The sequence below is a fragment of the Colias philodice genome, unplaced genomic scaffold (assembly GCF_061535455.1).
Source record: "Colias philodice isolate Cphi_HAF_F1 unplaced genomic scaffold, ilColPhil1 Martin Lab GWU primary ptg000018l_1:1-1108441, whole genome shotgun sequence".
Taxonomy (NCBI): Eukaryota; Metazoa; Arthropoda; class Insecta; order Lepidoptera; family Pieridae; genus Colias; species Colias philodice.
In genome coordinates this window covers 94,326-109,811 of record NW_028322190.1, presented here as the reverse complement: position 1 = coordinate 109,811, position 15,486 = coordinate 94,326, and the positions used below count along the sequence as shown (strand labels likewise).

General features: G+C 36.0%; 2 pseudogenes; both read right to left on the bottom strand.

Annotated features, from left to right (window-relative positions):
- Positions 1-6,008: 6,008 nt before the first annotated feature.
- Positions 6,009-6,822, bottom strand: LOC149474830 (cytochrome b5 pseudogene; annotated as a pseudogene).
- Positions 6,823-9,371: 2,549 nt separating this feature from the next.
- Positions 9,372-10,825, bottom strand: LOC149474829 (cytochrome b5 pseudogene; annotated as a pseudogene).
- Positions 10,826-15,486: the final 4,661 nt, after the last annotated feature.

Below are 15,486 nucleotides of genomic sequence, written 5' to 3'. Positions count from 1 at the left end.
TAATAAATAACTTTAAGCGTATCTCGTTTTATGTGTATGAGGTAAAAAATATTATACTTAAAAACTAAGATGTAGTTTTTGTTATATTCGCTTAAGATTTACTTCGAGTTTGTCTTTAATCATTGTACTTAAGAGAAACATAATCGTAAGCCATGACGATTCTTGTCTTGAAAATAATTGCATTAAATAAATAAGCAAAATCATAGCACACTTAATTAACACACGGCTAAACATCACACCTTGTAAATGATCGTAGTGTCGCTCGTAATTCAAAACGTTGCAGGCTCTAACATCTAGAGCTCAAACACAATGTGCACTTCGCTTTTAGCACCTAAATTCCGGCAGATAATAAAAGGTTTGAGCGCAGGCACGAGGAGCGAAAATGACAGGAAACAAGGCGCGAGCCGACGCCAATACAAGTTATTAGTTCCCACTACACACCGGCACACGGTAATTCGACTGTGCGACTCATTTACAACTTTTCCTTTTAAATTAAGCACAACCCAATTTCCCTTCATTTAAAAGTTTGCTCAGTTTTCTCGCTGTGTTCGAAAAATGTGTCGTAATAAAAAGCAGCGTAGTTAAAACCGCTGCCGTGAGTTGTTTAAATATAAATGGCTGACATAAAGCGCGCTTTCCGCTTTAATGTATTAGTTTTTACAAGGCCGTTTTCTGATTTAATGTGTTTGTTGCCGTAATTTTCTAAAGTTATGAATTAGTGATAAGCAACATTGTACGTACGTACTTTGACTCTGTGTGTATTAGGAAGTGGACGGTTGGCACACGTCGCACCTGTCGTCCCGTTGACAGACATACAACTTGAGGAAATGCCGGACGATCGCTCGAGGACAACGAAATTTAATTACAAAGTACAAGGACAAAAAATTAATTTACATAAACTATTAAGTATCGTGTGAAACAAAATTTACCAGAACGTACCAATACAATCAAAAAATATTCTTCAGCAATTTTTATCCACGACTTAAGTAATATTTATGTATGAAAATACATATACTTAACAAATTCTTCAAAAGGAGAGAAAAAACAGATTTTCTTTCAATCTTGAATACCTACATCTGATGTCGGACGGATAATTACATATGAAATAATAACATAATCATTCACACTTATACTTGTACGGTGTACCTATTATGTATGTACATATATGCCGCGGGTCGTGTACGCAAGGGCGATGATGCGATGCAGATGTAGGAAGCGCTGTGTTCGCTTGCCAGTTGTGAGCGATTGCGTCTATTTGCTGTTATGTAAGCTGCAACTGGTTCCTCCTCCACGCACTCGGCTTGGCCTTCTTGCGAACTCTCATTCTACGCAATAGTGGAAATATTTTTAAACGTTGGTTTTTAGTAACGGTTTTCTTCGTCACCTCTCCTATGTTGTGAAAGATCTTCTCCTATGTTGTCTTAATCTATTTGTTCTTGATATTTTTTTGTTATTTATATACGACTAGCGGTCCGCCCCGGCTTCGCCCGTGGCACATATTTCGCAATAAAAGGTAGCCTATGTTCTTTCTCAGGGTCTAAAGATTATCTGTGCCAAATTTCATCAAAATCGGTCCAGTAGTTTATGAGCATTACTATAATTATTATATTATAACTATTCATTACAATCAAACAAACAAAGTTTTCCTCTTTATAATATTAGTGTAGATATACATATTATAGCACAATATACTATAATCCTAAGCTATAATCACATTTTTTATTGTGTAGGTAACTTCTATAAATACACAATGAAGGAAAACAGGAAGAATTATTATTGCGAAGCATGTTTATCGGAGTAGAACAAAACTGGGCAACACAACGTACAATAAAGCTTAGGTCATGAAATTTTGGCAATTGTCAAAGTTTTTAACCACTACCTTACCTCGCCAATTATATTATAATGAAATTCATAAACTAGAAACACTTACATCTTGGCTTACAAAATTTTAACCGCAAGTAGGTGTGTGAGATTTTCCTGTTTCTTATCATTTGTGCTAGTCAGTAGTCTGTAATCCTTTAATTTCGTCAGATAAGCGTTTTAGTCTAAGATCCCACTGCAGGATCAGTGCGTTCATCGGTTTTTTGCTGAAAACCAAATTTTTATGTATATTTATAATTAGGAGAATATATATCGACTAGGTTGCCAGTCAAAATTTGGCCGCAAGCATGTTTAATTAAAATTTTTCTAATCGATTTTTGGGAAAAAAATTCGTTCACTTGTTTTTTGAATAAAATGTATGTCTACATCACGTCAAATGATATAAAAATTCTAAAAAATCACGGTTGCCGCTTTTCACCTGGCCGCAACATCTTGGCAGCCTGGTGCAAACAGGTATGATTTCGATTCATTTTTACGTTCATAACGCACATTTATGAATCATATATCAAATTAAAGCTAATTTTTTTCTATTTATTATCATATATGGTTGCCTAATTAAATCCGGCCGCAAATAAGGGTTACTGGCTTTTAAAAATTATAAATATAGGATTAGTGCGTTCATCGTTTTTTGCTGAAAACCGAATTTTTATGTATATTTATAATTAGGAGAATATAATATATCGACTAGGTTGACAGTCAAAATTTGGCCGCAAGCATGTTTAATTAAAATTTTTCTAATCGGTTTTTGGGAAAAAAATTCGTTCACTTGTTTTTTGAAAAAAATGTAGTCTACATCACGTCAAATGATATAAAAATTCTAAAAAATCACGGTTACCGCTTTTCACCTGGCCGCAACATCTTGGCAGCCTGGTGCAAACAGGTATGATTTCGATTCATTTTTACGTTCATAACGCACATTTATGAATCATATATCAAATTAAAGCTATTTTTTTTCTATTTATTATCATATATGGTTGCCTAATTAAATCCGGCCGCAAATAAGGGTTGCCGGCTGTTAAAGGTGTTTGCTTGCAGCCAAATTTTGACTGGCAACCTAGTTGATATATATTCTCCTAATTATAAATACATATAGTTACATAAAAATTCGGTTTTCAGCAAAAAACCGATGAACACACTAATCTTATATTTATAATTTTTATAAGCCAGCAACCCTTATTTGCGGCCGGATTTAATAAGGCAACCATATATGATAATAAATAGAGAAAAATTAGCTCTAATTTGATATATGATTCATAAATGTGCGTTATGAACGTAAAAATAAATCGAAATCATACCTGTTTGCACCAGGCTGCCAAGATGTTGCGGCCAGGTGAAAAGCGGCAACCGTGATTTTTTAGAATTTTTATATCATTTGACGTGATGTAGACTACATTTTATTCAAAAAACAAGTGAACGAATTTTTTTCCCAAAAATCGATTAGAAAAATTTTAATTAAACATGCTTGCGGCCAAATTTTGACTGGCAACCTAGTCGATATATATTCTCCTAATTATAAATATACATAAAAATTCGGTTTTCAGCAAAAAACAGATGAACGCACTGATCCTGCAGCCGGATCTCGTACTATTTCCTTCGTTTTATAGCTTACGTTGAAATTAAAATTAGTTTTTTGGTAGGTACATCTCAAAAAACATCATGTATACATCCAGCGTCAAGTTTCAAATCATTTCATGACTATATTCCTTATATTATATGGTATTCTTGAACAGTTTTAATATAGCTACTACTTATATTAATAATTAATAATTGATTGCATTTTCCTTATCAAAAACACGCGACAAGTGTTTTGAACAGTTTACAAGTCACTTCAAAAATTATTCCAGAACGATATCATTGCAAGACTCTTGCAAGACTTAATCGAAAAGGTTGTGCGTGCGCAGCTGAAATGTCGGACTTTCGAGCGTTTACTCGTGATTTTGTGGAACAATTTATAAACATGTATCGAGAAGAAGAGTGTTTATGGAAAACAACGTTAAAAGAGTACAGCGACAAGGGTAAAAGAAACGCTACGTATGATCGTTTAATTTTATTATGCAAAACGGTGGAACCAAGCATTGACAGAAATGCAGTGATAAAAAGAATTAACTCTCTAAGGGCATCTTGGAGGAGAGAGAAGAAAAAAATTTCCCACCAAACACAACAACGTATCGTCCATTGCTCGAAGAGTTTCAACGCACACTGAACATGATCTTCGCGCAAGCTTTTACGTGTAGACGCGAGTTCAAGCATGTCTGTGCTATAGCTTTGTTCGAAGATACTTGCACGACTAGCAAGTACGTACGTGTGTACCCACCATAAAGATTATAATTTATTATTAACTAGCTTCCGCCCGCGACTCCGTCCGCGCGGAAAAATTAAGTTTTTTTCTTTCTAAGCATTTTTTCGAGATAAAAAGTATCCTATTTTATGCCCAGGATAATAAGGTATAATTATACCAAGTTTTATCGAAATCGCACCGTTAGTTTTCACGTGATGTCTGCACATACAGACAGACAAAAATTGTTTTAATCACATAAGTATTTGGGTTTGGTATCAATCCAGTAAAACCCTCTGCTATTTAATTTTTCAATATTTTCAATGTACAGAATTGACCCTTCTACAGATTTATTATAATAATAATATGTATATTAGATGAAGGAGTCGTAAATAAACATTATTAAATTTAACATTGTCTAAGATTAGGTATACGACAAATTATTTAGATAAGATCGGAAGAAAAACAAAACAAGCGAAATAGGTATAGTTTAGATAGCATGATTAGAATAGCAAATGAGTAACGTAAACAAAAAATCTACGACTGTATATTTTAGTTCTAGAATAATCGAAATACCTGCTGATTCACGATGACTTTGAGATACGATATTAGGTATATTATCTCGTTGGCCGTATATATATTATACTAGCAGTCCGCCCCGGCTTCGCCCGTGGTACATATTTACGTTTTCTCTACGTAAGAACCATCCTCGTACTTCAAGAAATATAATAAAAAAAGAATTAACGAAATCGGTTCAGCCGTTCTCGAGTTATGCGCTTACCAACACATTTTGCGATTCATTTTTATATATAAGATATATTATTAGGTACGTGTTTTGTTGACCCAGTGGGCCTCCGAACATATTATTATTAGTAACAAATTATACCAAAATGTATGCCTGACTTGCATGCCTAATGATATTTTTAAGAATAAAGTTTTGCGTAGCAGAAGCACTATTGACTTTATTGACTGTTTATTGATTGACACTACAACAAAACAACATCCGCGATCAACAAAATCCTTTATATTTTTATAACTGGCTAATACCCACATTAACCACATTAATCTACTGTTGAGAACTAACTACATTATGAGTGCCGAGTACCTAATTGCACTTGAGTACTAGAGAAATCTTTCTGTTCTTTTTTAAGTGCAGATTAGGGTTCTGTGTCTATTTTAGAATGCTCTCAATACAAAAAATATCTATTCAATCTGACAACACTTAATTAAAAGGGTAGATCACTTGTGTAAATAGTAGGTATGTTCAACGTTCATACATTATTGATATTACACAACCTACTATATTATTATCGTAGTGATTAATATTCGTCATCGCACTGACTTCAAGGTGATACAGAGATACTAGATAGATGCGGAATTATCATCATTGTCCTAACACTAACATAGGAAACCCTTGCGCTATTATTGTAAAAAGTGTTTTCATCTACAACAGGATCACTTGAACGCAATCTAATAGGTCAGTTTCTATATATAATATCATTGGGTCAGGGCCACAGAGTACGTGATATTACTACGTCAACTACTTACACGGGGAGTTCTCGTTGAAAGTGTTACGTCGACACTCGCCCGTCGTCTCAGTTAATAAAATTATCAATATAACGCTTTAGACTTTGTCTGATAAAGATAATGGTTCAAATACAACTAGGAATGTTATTACACAGTTGTAGTGATTTATCACTGGGAGCAAAGGTTTAACGATAATTAATAGTAGCCTGAGTAGCAGTCGCCAATTGGTTTCAAGGTCAAAGATTCGACCGAGCCTGTTTGGCTGTTGTGCCAGTCACGGTCATCGTCGTTTAGCAATTTAAGAGGCATAATTATGAAACAAATCTACAATTTATGTAATTTTATTTCAACAACGATCCAAATATAGAATGATATACATACAAACACATACAAATTATGCGTCATAAACATTTTTTTTTCCAAGGGTATCAAAATCATAGGAATGTACAAAAGGTAAATATTAACAAAATATACATAACATACTATTCTTAAAGTTAGCTCAAAATAATTAAATAACCCTATAACAGTAAAGCACATAACCCGAAGATAATTTCCAGAAGCACCGCGCTTCGCAAAATTACAGCACTCGAACACTTCACAGCTATAAACACTTACAAGTAAACGGCACACTCGGACGCTAACATCTTCTATCAGTCCTTTAGTCCCGGAGCGAACGCAACGTTACGCGAACAGGTAGGTGTAGAGGAGCGTCATGAGGAGCCCCAGCAGCACGGGGAACTTCCACGTATTGATGAAGCTGCTGTTCTCAGTGTCGGTGGAGGGGCTGCTTTTGTCGTCCCAAGTGAAAGTCTTCTTCTTAATCTCGATCCTCTCCTCGGCGACGATCTGGCCGATGAGGTACTTCTTCATGAGCTCCTTGGCGTCGACGCTGTGCCCGACGTCTTCGAAGTCCTCGCTGGCGTCTTTGCCGACCACGTTTAGCAGAACCTCGTGGCCGCCGGGGTGGTCGTCTAGGAACGACGTGAGGTCGTATACTTGGTTGTCTATTATGACAACCGCGTCATTTTTAGAGTTTCGAGATGAGATCTCTTTTCGAGTGAATTGCTTAGAGTCGCTCATGTCGGTGTGCGCGTCGCGGCGTGTGCGGCGGGTGACTGCTCGGGCGCTGCGCCGTTCGCGCCCCTCCGCGCCACACTCGTCTTCGATACCAGTTATCTTTTCCGTTCTTATCAATGGAAACTGTACAATAATTATAACATACGACTTCACTATTACTTTATCCATGATTTGTTCTCCAGTCTTAGTACTATGTGACCAGTGACCACACTGAATACGCCCGAGGTGTCAGAAAAAATTACGATATAAAAATACTAGCTTTCCGCCCGCGGCTTCGCCCGCGCATTCAAAGAAAAACCCGCATACCTAGTTCCCGTTCCCGTGGGATTTTCGTGATAAAACCTATCCTATGTCTCGGGGTAAAAAGTAGCCTATGTCCTTTCTCGGGTATCAAAATATCTCTATACCAAATTTCATGCAAATTGGTTCAGTAGTTAAGGCGTGATTGAGTAACAGACAGACAGACAGAGTTACTTTCGCATTTATAATATTAAGTATGGATTAATATGTCAAGTGTTAACTTTAATTTCCATTTAATTTAATTAATGTACAAACAGCAACATGATTTGAACAAGTGATGTGTCGTGTCTTCATTCATTTTTTTCTGTTTCTTTTTTTATATATAGGTATATTAATTTGCAAAAAATATCATTATCATGATAAAATTATAATTATAATGACTGTATTTAAAACCTCTAATCATTTAAAGCTCCTTTATCGCACTACTCAGAATAGGAGCCAAGAAAGGATTTCTACACAGGAACATGGGAGAGGACACCGGCTATCTTAGTCACAAACAGCTGTTACGCGATAACGTACAATCAGCAAAGCCGCAGGTGCAATGCAAATCGTTTAACGTCACTGATGCTACTTTTCTATTTCTTATTTATTTATCAACTAGCGACCCGCCCCGGCTTCGCACGGGTGCAATGCTGATACTAAATACACTACAGAAAAATTGTGAACGTTGTATAGGTATAAAAATATAGCGGCCCGCTCCGGCATCGCACGGGTATAAAATACCTACAAAGCCGGGCGGCCGCAAACGCTACGTCCCGCAATTTTTAAATATGTAATATCTTCGAAAATATTCACTTAAATCATACGGTGTAAAGGGCCATATAGATCTATATTAAATGAACAATGTATCCATGGTATTTAATTGGTTAAGGATTAATGCTGTATTGGTTAAAATCGCTTCGAAAATTAGCCATTATTTGTCGTAAAAAGTAAATGACAAAAAAAAGTTATTGTGGGTTATCCATAAGAGATAGACATATACCATCGCGGACTTTTCTGTAGACCTTTTCAATGTGTATAATACTTAGTACATTATTTTGATAAAACTCGTAGGGTTCAGCCTGCGTTTGCAATGTAAGCGGAATAAATGTAATTTTTTACGACATCACATTAGAAACCTCAAAAATAACAGTACTTCTCCACTACTTAATGGATCTTATTATACATATAAACCTTCCTCTTGAATCACTCTATCTATTAAAAAAAACCGCATCAAAATCCATTGCGTAGTTTCAAAGATTTAAGCGTACAAAGGGACATAGGGACATAGGGAAATAGGGACAGAGAATGCGACTTTGTTTTATACTATGTAGTGATAATATAGAAGAGATTTTTTTGCTATTAATACATACAAGAGTGTAGGTAACGAAACGCAAGCGCAAACTTAAGTTCACATGTCCCCTAGCTGGGATCCACAGCGCTTCGCCAAGTGATCCTAACTTCTTTTTTATTTTTCTCTATTTTTCCCGGTTTCCCCACACGAAATATATACGTATGCCCATGCATAATGCATAGTGCATACTTATACCGATTGGGCTTCATAAATTAACCTCGTCAAAGGTGAACCAGAATTATAAGGTGTAGTAAAATTAGAATTCGACAAAAGTGAGCAAATAAAAAAAATGGTTGCCTGTAAAGTCGGTTTTACGGGCGAAGATTTTACGTGACAACGATCATAGTTGAGTGGGAGAGAGACGCAAGGCATTCGGCAGGCCTCTCTCTCGTTCGGTGACTCATCGTAACGTTACCGAGCGTTACACTTTTTCATAAGTGACTCCCAGCCGCAACCTAATTTAAGACGTTGTCACGTCAAAATGGTTGCCTGTAAAGTCGGTTTTACGGGCGAAGATTTTACGTGACAACGATCATAGTTGAGTGGGAGAGAGACGCAAGGCATTCGACGGGCCTCTCTCTCGTTCGGTGACTCATCGTAACGTTACCGAGCGTTACACTTTTTCATAAGTGACTCCCAGCCGCAACCTAATTTAAGACGTTGTCACGTCAAAAGAATATGCTAAATCATCAAAACACTAAGAATTTGTCGGTTTAAGCGCAGGATACTGACCTAACGTCACAACTCGGTAGCCTTGATACCACCTCGTTTTTATTAGGTACAACTCGGCTTGTTTAGAGACCTTAAGCTTCATTATAAAATCCTTTTGGCTTAATGTCTAAGCAATTATTATAATATGCATAACATTGGAATCAATTTATTTATATAATGTATTTATATAAGAATACATCTATAAAAGCCCTTATATAAATTTAAGATTTTAATTAGTTTAAAGATGGGATGAGATATGGAAAAACATTTTTTTTGTACAAAAAACCTTTATTCATAGAATATAAAATAAACAATTTCATTAAATTAGTTAATATTCGAAACCACCATCCACAATTTTTTTGAAGTACACAACTGAATTTTGATAAAAAAATGTAATTCATTTCCTTGTTTTATGTACGTCTTCTATATTATACGATTAAATTTTTTTAGAATTTATGGACGGCTTCCTACCATAACATGTTGATATTATATTATTTACCTATATTTTGGCTATAAAAGTATTGAACACCCATCACAGACTTATTTAAACATAATACCTATTAGCTAAAAAATAATGGTCAGTCAGTACTCACGTCGAGTTAAATACATAGGTGACTACTGATATTGCACGTTCACTGGCTATTACACGACCGCTTCTTTTTTCCTTATTTCTACAGTTTCGTCGAATAACCGATTTATTTGCATTGACGTCATCGCATTCTTATAAATAATTAATTCATTGAGCATTTTGAGAGAAAATATTCTAGAATTATTCTACTCCTTGAGAGTAAATTAGAATAAATACATGTACGCTATCGTGGCGAAGGCGGCGAGCGCGAGGGGCGGGCCCCACACGTCCAGCAAGCCGCTCCATGTCAGCTCGTCTGCGCTTTGCACCAGGTTCGTGTCTTGGGATATGACCTCCCACTTTTCTTCCTCGACAATTTCACCAATTTTAAACTGCTCCCTCCAAGCTTTGGCGTCCTCGCTATGGCCGACGTCGTGGAAGCACCTCGAAGCGTCTTTGCCCGCGTTATTGAGCAGAACTTCGATACCACCGGGGTGATCTTCCAAGAAATTGGTCACATCGTAGACCACATTGTCTATGATGATGGCCGCGTTGTCTTTGCGGTCTCGCTCCTCTATCTGCTTGCGGGTGAACAGCTTGGGTGACATGGCTGCGTGCGAACACCTCGTTCGGCTCGCGCTAGATCACTGATCACTGAGACCGGTCCCGCAGGCCGCTCCACGCACACGTGCCTTACTGAAGGTCCGCTTGTGATCGTTTTTACATAGAAAACCTCGCGTCGGCCAATTGCTATTCGTAGGTGCTGACCCTTATGAATATTTACACGTACTAATGTAATTAGTTTACTTTATTGTTTGTTCACTATATTTATTTCGTAATTTCGGGCACGTAATCATCGGATTATGTAATTGTTTCACGAAGCATATATTTATGAAGGACCGGACGACAAATTAGCAAATTACGTCCTCGTATGTAGCTGACAAAATAACTTGATGAATGTTATAATTCTGTTATACCCATATCAATCTCTCTGGTAGGGCTAACTGCTGGAGTCCTGGTCCCCATTCGCCGATCCGAGCACTGAGCAGAGCAGTGGTGATGGCGGGCTAGTGTAGGCTGTAGCGGACGGGAGACAAAGGGTCGACTCAAAACAACACAATAAAGCGCATGACGTTATTGTTACTACCTTCCGAGCGATTTCATCAAGCGAGGCGAAAATTTAATAGGCGGCCTGTGTAGACGGAGCCGATCCAACGACGAAATTATGCAAACGAGTCCATGTTGTTTATATGTTCGCTTCGGTGAATTATACATATTATAAAACAAGCATCGGCACTTGGAATAACATCACAACATAAACCCTGGAATTATGTTAGTGACGTTTTACGGACAATTATCTATTCCTTACACCTATAATATTATGACCTATCTATTTCATAGGAAAACAAAAACATACAATCCTGCTTGCAACGAGCTCTGACATCAATATGCGCACCGTAACTGTTAATGTATCTATAACCTTTTTAGTAAACTACATAACTAAAACTCTAAGACTACAACCATATTTCAATGAAAAACAAATTCTATAAGTATTCTTTTTCTTTTTTCTAAGCTTAGTAACAAGGTAGGTACTTCCGGAGATATAGTGGGTTATAGAGACAAGCATCAATAAATTTCTATTTTTTGAATAAATTTTAAAAATTCGATTCTAGAACGTTGAAAATTTGACATGTATTTTGATACTCAGTACCAGTTGTGCCAGTACTCTACAATAAGTTTTTTGTGTATTCCTAAAGTGTATTCAAAACAATCAAAATCAATAAATTGACTTTAGCTTGACGTAGTAAGTTAGGTACTAGCTTTCCGTCTGCGGGCTCGCCCATGAGCGTAGCTAGCCATGGGCTCAGTGTGGAGCCGACCACTGTGGAAACTACCACTTGAGTTATAAAACTCGCGAAAGGCTTCTGTTATATCCATAGGGAAAAACTCCCCGTTTTCCAATTACAGCACTAGAGCGCATTATGCGGCATAATGCTTAACTTGAATGTTCCAACTACAGCAACGCTTCGCACAATCGAGCACTAGAAAAAGTAATGCGCGTGAATTGATGCATGCAATCGATTTATAGTAATTTTTAATTGTTGGAAAAAAATTTAAAGCTTTCGTTTCATTGTAGTTTTTTCGAAATAATCAAAGTTAATTCAAATTGTGTTAAAAAAATAAATATAAGTATGGATGAAGGTACAAACATTGAAAAAAATGTTAATGAAATAATCAAAATCCAAATTACTTAAAATAACCGTAAATATTTTTCAACCAATTATTATGTATAGGTAAACCAGAATCTGATGGCAATTAGGGAAATCAAAATTTAGAGTGTGCAACCCTAGGGAAAATGGACTGAACGATCTTGATACTGCGTATTTTTTATTTTGTCCTCAATATCATTAGTCACATTACACAAGTGGATAATACTGTATTTAATAATGAGATATCCACGTATTATTATGTAGGTACTTATTACATGTATAATATACATATTACTTTTCTAAAATACATAATAATATTATGTATTTACACGTACCTATATTTGAATATATGTATGTATATAATTTTGGCATGTGAAAATATGGATGTAATGATAATGCAGATCAAAACTTATTTACTAGGTAGTTAAACTTTGCGGGAGCGATTTGACTTTTTTAAAAAAATAAAATAAAATTAAAATTAAACTTATTTAATTATTAACTATAACAAGTGGACGATTTGGAGTCACAAATGTTAATGCCAGAATTACATGCAATGATACAATCGATACCTTATTGCGAAATAAATGTTTTTCAATAACTGCAACGCTTATGCTAAATTGCAAGAACTCTCCGGTGGTCTTGCTGAGGCCAGCGGAAGGCTATTGCTCAACCTAATACAGAGGGTTGGGGTGGATGCGTAACTCCTCCCTCCTTAAGTGCGAAATTATCGGTTTGTTCATTTTTAATAACTATCCGATGATTTCGCAGACATGTTACATTTAATATCTTATAACGAAGTAAGTAAAGTAAAAATAGAATTACAAGTACAAAGATTAAAAATAGAGACGTATAGCCTAAAGTAGCACTGAATCTAAAATTTCTTTCACTGTTAACCATTTCACTATCACTGAACACTGATTGCTTTAATATCGTTGACATATATTTAACTTCGTCCAAGTTGATGCCTCGCATATTGAGTACACGTGTACTGGATAATATTGGAGTTCTATTCACAGGTAATTGCGGCAAAACTATAATTTTTGTTGGTTCTACAGGATCATTCTCAGTGATTACTTGGTGAGGGCGAATCGTTATATTCTGGATCTCGATGCTACATGGTTCGTCGATGGTCATTATGTATGTGCCCACGACAGGATATTTGCTGACATCACCATTGCAAATTTGAGTCAGAGTATTTCTGTATTTTGAGAAAAGTATCCAACTTATAGGTGTGATTCTTTGAATTCTCACATTCTCTATATTGATTAGCTGTTGTTCGCAGTGCATTGGGTTTCCTTCAAATTTAAGCAGTTGTTCTATGCAAGTAGTTTCAGGAGGTTGTTCTCCAGCAGCGAGCGATCGGCACGGTTTTACGACCGGTAAGTATTTCATCCCCTTTGCCAACAGGTAAGGATATTTAGGAAAAATGGAAACGGTATTACTATCGGATTCACGGTACATAGGTATAGAGTATAATTTGTAATAGTTATAAGTATAATTATCTGTAATTGGAACCTCCATTATGAACGTAATCTGGTTTTGTTTAATATACGATTTAACATTAATAGTTTCTTCTAGTTTTACTAAATTTGCCTCACTCGCTTTAAACGCTAAATTTTCAGTTTGAGATATAAGAATTAAATGTCGCAACAGTTCAGTAGAATTAATAATACTTTGATGTAATATGGATACTTTACTAAATGCTAGAGCAGTCTCTATTTCTCCTAATTTTATAAAAATAGAACGAAAATTACTAACAAATAAATTTAAAAGGCTTACAACATAAGTAGTATAAACCCAATGATTATCCTTAGATGCTAATTCCTTAATCATAGATTCTACAATTTTTAAACGCTTATCTAATATATTAGAATTTTGATTTAAGACTTCAGTAGAATTGATAAAACTATCGAGCATTTTAGATATTAAGGTAATTTTATTTCTAATGATAGTCTGATCGTTTTCAAGTTTAGCTGTAAGTTTATCGTATCTAATTGCGTCACTATAGTCTAAATTTCCCGTTATAATTTTAATTAAGGAACCCAGAGGGTTGAGGATACCTCTTTTGACGCGTTTGTGTGGAACTAACTGTTCGTATTTCTGAACCGTTATGTCGCGAATATATTCAGCGTGATATTTTGCCACTTGAAAATCGTGTAAGTATGAAATATTCTTATTAATTAAACTATCGAATTCACTGTATTTGCTAATAATAAAATTTAAGTCATCATTAATCTTATCTAAATTTAAAACCTTAATTATAGTCCAATAGTCTGTTTGGAGATATGCTTGCCCTTCTTTCACAGGATAAATTCCCGGGTTATGTTGAAGAAGTTGTAGTTGAAGGGCCAGCGCGGACCTCATCACTATCAGCCAACACCACAACGCGGAAGGCGTTTTACATTTTTAATAGGGACCATAGTCTTCCTTTTACCAATCTCTATCGGTATAACGTTCCTTGAACCTTGACCTATAACCTTAGCTTTATGGAATCGCGGCTTATCCTTGCTTTTTCGCTTATTAACGTCTTTCGCAAATATAATTTTTCCTGAAGGGAGACTGATTTGATATTCACCACCTCTCCTATCCTTTACTTTTTGCTTTTCACGTGAAAGGTCGTGAACTTGCTTTTCGTTCTTAAACCACTTATATACTAAAATTTGATTTGGTTTCGTATCTATTGCTTCATGTAATATAGGTATACCGGACGATTCTACTATATTAGCTGAATGAACTGTATCCGATTTTGACGTTACAGATGGTGACCTGACTGGGTAGTCACATGTTCTAGGAGACCTTAGCGCTGATAGAGTTTCAGAGTCGGGAATAGATATCGTTTCACTAGAATCGCGTTCTGATATAATAATTGTACTAGAGTCGTTACGCGCTCTTGGCCTATTGTCTCTATCGCCTATATTAACAACCATAGATTCGTTTTCATTATCGGAATGCGTAGCGTTAACTCTAATTCTAGATGAAGCGTCCGCGTTAAAATTTTGCTTCCCAGTTTCAATAAATTTGGAATTAGTTTCAGGAATATAAATGTGTGGAAATTTCAGATTTGGATCGCAATTTAATTCTATGATTTTTTCCTTGTAGAGGCTTTCGTTTGAAAATTTTCTTCATCAGACGGAAGCACATTAACGTCTTGATTATCGTCAGTGGGTGTATACATCTCATTCGCGACGTATTCGTAATTCGTATCGTAAGGATTACAGCCATAATAATTCGTATAGTCGTAAGGATTATAGCCATAGTAATAATTATCATTATGTAAGTCGGTTTCATTCACTCTAAAACCTGGCTGAGTTATATTTTGTGGTCGAGGGGGTGCCGTCCTCATGGAAACGTCAGTAGACTCAAAGCGGTTATTTTGAGGAGGTCTTTGACCGAAATTCTGTGGCGTCATACTAAAAGTTTCAGGAGGCCTATAACCAAATTGTGGGTTTTGATTAAATGTTGGCCTATAACCAAATTGTGGATTTTGATTGAATGAAGGCCTATACCCGAACTGTGGGTTTTTATTAAACGGTGGCTTATAACCAAATTGTGAATTTTTATTAAACGGTTGTTGGGGTGTGAATTTAAAACCAAATTTTTGAGG